The following is a 6165-nucleotide window of genomic DNA, read 5'->3' on the forward strand; positions in this document are numbered from 1 at the left end:
TGTGTCTTTGTTGTTGTTATTGTTCTTGACTTGTGGTATACAAAATCTGTTCCATTTTATACAGGATTTGCAATAATTTAGAGAAAATTACCTTTCAACATCTTGTAATATCTTTACAGTATCCTTCCCTTTTTACCTTACAATAAAAAAGAAATGGGTAAATAATTAGATATTGGGTCTAAGAAAATAACATTAAAATAGAAGATCAAGGCCAGCAGTAAGGGAAGAGAAAGATAAATATGTTATATTTATCTCCCATGAAGTCATTGAACTCCCATGAGGAAGAGAAAACTACATCCAAGTGCTTTCTACTCCATGTGCAGGGTTTGTTCTAATGCACCTACCTGCTTTTCAGTGCAATTTCCAATGGAGAGCAAGTCTCCATTCTCACCTTCTAATGAGGGTGCCTGAGGCTGGAGGGTTAAGGGCCTCTACTCTGAAACAGTCTTATTTTTCCCAATAACTAATGTCCAGTTCTGCTCCTTCAAACCCCCTCCCAGGCTGAGCCATCAGTTCTTTTGATTAAAACTCAATTCAGTTCCATAGACTTTTCATCTCTTTGGAGTATTAGAATAACCTTATACTGGTTCTTCAGGATTCAGTCTTCTTAAAACCTAAATCTAACACTTGATTCATGTCCTGCCCACCTCCTCCATCATAGGCAGACTGCACAGGTGTCTCCCAGGCCCAGGCAAGCAAGGGGGCACTCCCTCACTCCCCTCTCCATCTTACTGAGCCTGTCACTCTGCCCAAGGGGTCCAATGTCTCGGTCAGCTTGGAAGCTCACTTACTCATTCTTGGAAGGGCCCATGCAGACCCCTCACTGCACAGCCCCCTGAAGTGGGTTTGCTTCAGAGGGACCTCTTCCTCGTGTCTCTCACGACTCCACCAATGGCCCACCTGGAACCCTGTTGCTGCTGAGATTCCTATGCCCAGCAGGCATCCGGCTGGGGTGGGAGTGGGAAGTAGAAGTCATACCAACCAGAAGCTTGTGCCCAGATGACGTTGGCACTGCACACTGGATCCACAGGACGTGTATGTGGCTGTGCTGGTGACCCACTGGCACCCCTCTCATGGCATAAACAAGGACATGATTCTCTGTCCTTGTTTCAAAATCATCAGGGACTCTACTGATTCACTAACTTGGCAATTCCTAGGCAAAAAACAATCATTAGTCCCCAACTCAGGGGAAAAAAAAAGACTCAGGTACTTGAAATATTTATTGAGAGGTGGGGAGAAGAGAGGCTTCCCAGGTAGCACTAGTGGTAAAGAACCTACCTTCCAATGCAGGAGACATAAGAGACACATATGAGACATGGATTCAATCCCTGGGTCAGGAAGATCCCCTGGAATAGGGCATGGGAGCCCACTCCAGTATCCTTGCCTGGAGAATCTGTAGACAGAGAAGCCTAGGGGTCTACCATCCATAGGGTTACAGAGAGTAGGACACGACTGAAGCAACTTAGCATGCAGGCAGGCAAGCAGAAGAGACTCCTTCCCAAACTGTACTCCCCAGAGCCCACTTCTTTTCCTCTTCTCAAGGCTAGATAAGGGACAGAAGTGTTGTAATGGTAGAGAAAGTTTCCCTCACATAGCCCCACTCTGGGAGCACTTTTGAGAGATGGCCTGTTCAAAAAATCTGAAGGGTCTATTGGATACTTGAAACTCAAGACCAATGAGAAAGAAACTACATCCTGTTATAAATGCCAGGAAATAGATATTAAGTTAACTGGAAATGTAAAGGAGTGAGAAATTAAGCTCAAATTTAGAAAGATAATTTGGGGCTTCATTTTGGGGGAGAACCTGGGCTAGGGTAAGGGTAGTGAGGTCCATGCCTCAGACCCACATTTAAGGGGCTGAGTAAAAAGCTCATTAATCAAGACAAGTAATATTTAGTGCAATATTTTTTAAAATCAAAATTAATGCCAAAAATTCAAGTTGAACAAAATATCAGATTTGTAAATAAAGAATAAAGAAGCATCAGTGAGAATGGAGGGAAAAACTTGAGGGGGGCGGACAGGATAAACTGATGGTTCTGGGAAAGAGAGCAGAGCAGCGAACAGGTTTGTAAGATCAGGAAAGAAGATATTGTAGAGTCTCAAATGCCACATTAAACAGTTTTCTTTAATTATTAGAGAATGCTATTATCCTTTAATTATTGGAGAGAATCAGAAGAATTTCTTGGTGAAAGACAGTATGCTCAAACCACATTTAAGTGGGATACACACTGGGATGCTCTTACCCAAGGTGTCCTGAGGAGTGGCTTCTACAGCTTCACTCTCTTTGGCAGCCAGAACTTTGTAATACAGCATGCTGGTAGGTGGGGAGTGGGAGTGATGGCATGTGTTGCTCATGAATTCCCCAGTGGTAGCAACAGTCGGGGGGGCACTGGGGCATAGGGGTGGGTGAGGAATGGTCAGAGCATCACAGATGTCCCAAGCTTAATCCATGGGGTAGATAAGAATGGGTTGAAGAATGGAGGAGTGGGCAGTTCATTTACTGATAAATTCTGGTCTTTTTCATGTAAATGGTGAAAGTATGTTGTGTCAGGGAAAACTGCAGCACTCAAATTTTATTAGTACTGATGTCTCTACTATAGATGTTCCTAAAAAAAAAATCCAAACCTTTTTGAGGACACGCTTGTCACATAACTTCACATCGCTCAGAACTTCAGCTTTTACAGTAAAATAATAAATGACTCTGAGCAAGGTCAAATCATTTACTCCTTGTATCCATGGTCAATCATTTAGAAACTTTTCTTTTTGATTAAGCACATATGTATGTAAATATGAATTCATGACCTTGTACAAATATCAGTTCATAACCTTGTACAAATATCAGTTCATAACCTTGTACAAATGATGTGCTTTTTATTTTAAAAGGACTATTTCTCTCTGTGTGTAGTTATTTCTCTCTTCCTTTTCTGCTTATATATTAGTGTCGCTGGTTTTTTTTTTTTTTTCCTTTTTCTATCATGTATACACAGACAAAAAGTTTGTAAACTGCAAATTCTTTAGAGTCATCTGACTTTTTGGGATTTTTGCATTTTCACTCAATAGAATTGTCTCTCCCCTCAAATGAGATAATTTTCCACTAGTAGAATAGGTGAAAAAGAAATATATATATATATATATATATATCATGCTAAAACACAGTTTTCTAGATGGGAGGTTTCTTTTATCCTAATTCACTACTTGTCAAAGTCATTTTTGTCAGTGGACATAAAATAATTAATCAGGGAAACTAGATCCTTTAATTAACTTGAAGAACATCAGTGTTAAGGGGGTGGTCACTCAGTGCAATAAGATGACGAGGTGTTGCCTCTTGGCTGGTGCGGCAGCCAGGAAGGGAAGAACAACTGTCTGTCCTGCCAGAGGGTGTGCGCCATTTATCATGCTGACTGGCTGTCATACCAGAGGGAGGACCCTGGAGAGCCCTGACCGTGAGATTGAAAGTTGGTGCCAATTTACAGCAACACAAATGCATTGAATAGGAAAGAGATACCTCCTAATCTCTTCAATTTTCTTACATTACCCTGAAGGCCAGAGAATTAAATGAAACAGTAGCTGATGACAACTTTAGAGGGTCCTGAATGCATGACAGGAAAGGTATTAAAATAGCTCAATAGTTTTATTGTATATGTGTGTTAGTCTTGTCCCTGAAAGAAGAACAAGGGTGGAAAATGCTGCCTTTTGGTTCCACCTATTTCTCAGTGAGAAAATGAAATGTTAATTCTGTTTGCCTGTCAAAGACTCTTATGCAGGCAACAACACAATGGAGAAAAAGAAACATAGGTAGACTGAACCTGAAGGTACCCTGCTACAGACACCTGGATCATATGACTCACAATTTGTTGGTATGTCTTTAATGACTTATAGTGAATCCATTAGTCTGCTCTTGCCAGAAGTGTGTGTCAGGAGAATATCTCTAAAAAAATTAATACTACTCTCTGGTCACATTGGATGAAATGGTCTCTGATTAAGTACAGGTTCTATGTACACATGTGATTAGTTTGGACAGGTTTCAAACATCCAAACGACTTCAGGGCTATAGATCACAGAAACTGAGCAAATAAATAGCCAAACAAGCCCTATTACGGGGCCTTCTGAGAATCGTATTCCATTTTCCAATTTACTAAGTTGTTGTTGAATGCCTATTAAGTTCGAGGAGCTGAATCAGGTACTAGAAATACAAAATTCCACAGGTTGTGATTCCAGTTCTTAAAGGGAATTTATTAGAGCAGTAATTTAAGAGGCAGTTAGGAGCCTCAGTTTGGGGGTCAAATAACCTGTCTCAGATCCTTGTATAGATACTTACTAGCAGTGTAAATGTGAGCAGGTTGTCTGTGTTAAGCTTGTATGTCTTCTGAAACACTGCAGGTGACAACAGTATCTGTCTTAGACTAAGTGTGAGAAAGCTTATTTATTTTTTTATGTACCACGGTTTGTTTATTCATCAGTTGGTGAATATTTGGGTTGTTTCCACCATTTGAAAATTGTGAAGAATACTGCTCTGCACATTGGTTGTTCAAGTGTCTGTCTGTGTCTCTGCTTCCTATCCTTTTGGGAATGTACCCAGAGATAGAATTGTTGGATTCTAGGGTAGTTCTATTCGGAGAAGGCAATGGCAAGCCACTCCAGTACTCTTGCCTAGAAAATCGCACGGACAGAGGAGCCTGGCGGGCTGCAGTCCATGGGGTCGCTACTAGTTGGACACGACTGAGCGACTTCACTTTCACTTTTCACTTTCACACATAGGAGAAGGAAATGGCAACCCACTCCAGTGTTCTTGCCTGGAGAATCCCAGGGACGGTGGAGCCTGGTCGGCTGCCGTCTATGGGGTCGCACAGAGTCGGACACGACTGAAGCGACTTAGCAGCAGCAGCAGGGTAGTTCTATATGTATATTTTCAGTTCAGTTCAGTCGCTCAGTCGTGTCTGACTCTTTGCGACCCCATGAATCACAGCACGCCAGGCCTCCCTGTCCATCACCAACTCCCGGAGCTCACTCAGACTCATGTCCATCGAGTCGGTGATGCCATCCAGCCATCTCATCCTCTGTCGTCCCCGTCTCCTCCCGCCCCCAATCCCTCCCAGCATCAGAGTCTTTTCCAGTGAGTCAACTCGTCACATGAGGTAAAGCTGAGAGGACTGAGAGTGCGGAAGCAGGAGACGACGAACCCAAGCTAGATGATGCGCATTCATTAGGATCTGGTGCTGGAGAAGGATACGAGCCAATTAGTGACGATGAACTAGATGAAATTCTGGCAGGTGATGCTGAGAAGAGGGAGGACCAACAGGATGAGGAAAAGATGCCAGATCCGCTAGATGTGATAGACGTGGATTGGTCTGGTCTTATGCCGAAGCATCCAAAAGAACCACGAGAGCCTGGGGCCGCGCTCTTAAAATTCACACCTGGAGCTGTTATGCTGCGAGTTGGCATTTCTAAAAAGTTGGCTGGTCCTGAGCTCTTTACGAAAGTCAAAGAAACATGTCAGAGACTTTTAGAAAAGCCCAAAGATACAGACAGTCTCTTTGAACATGAACTCGGGGCTCTCAACATGGCTGCATTACTACGAAAAGAGGAAAGAGCAAATCTGCTTAGTAATCTTGGACCATGTTGTAAAGCGTTATGCTTTAGACGGGATTCTGCAATCCGAAAGCAGCTTGTTAAAAATGAGAAGGGCACCATAAAACAAGCTTATACAAATGCTCCAATGGTAGACAATGAACTGTTACGACTGAGTCTTCGATTATTTAAGCGAAAGACGATGTGCCAAGCCCCAGGGCCTGAAAAGACTGAAGATAATAAACTTTCACAGTCCAGTATCCAACAGGAACTGTGTGTGTCTTAAGACTGAACAGTCCTTCCAATGAACACCCAGGATTGATCTCCTCTAGAATGGACTTGTTGGATCTCCTTGCAGTCCAAGGGACTCTCAAGAGTCTTCTCCAGCACCACAGTTCAAAAGCATCAATTCTTCGGTGATCAGTTTTCTTCACAGTCCAACTTTAGGAACCACTATATTGTTTGTTTTTTTTTTTTAAAGTCTTTAATATGGATTGATGCAGGTTTTTATTTTATTAGTATTCCACTTATCTATATTTATTAAGTCATATGTATTATATTTACTTAAATTACATTTTGCATATTTTATACATTTAGA

At 42.0% G+C, this 6165-nt stretch overlaps 1 pseudogene; it reads left to right on the forward strand.

The window, feature by feature from the left end:
* Window positions 1-3306: 3306 nt before the first annotated feature.
* LOC129557140 (zinc finger CCCH domain-containing protein 13 pseudogene) lies at window positions 3307-5854 on the forward strand (annotated as a pseudogene).
* Window positions 5855-6165: the final 311 nt, after the last annotated feature.

This window comes from Moschus berezovskii, chromosome 7 (genome assembly GCF_049115385.1).
Source record: "Moschus berezovskii isolate FMDL1 chromosome 7, NW_MosBer_1.0, whole genome shotgun sequence".
Taxonomy (NCBI): Eukaryota; Metazoa; Chordata; class Mammalia; order Artiodactyla; family Moschidae; genus Moschus; species Moschus berezovskii.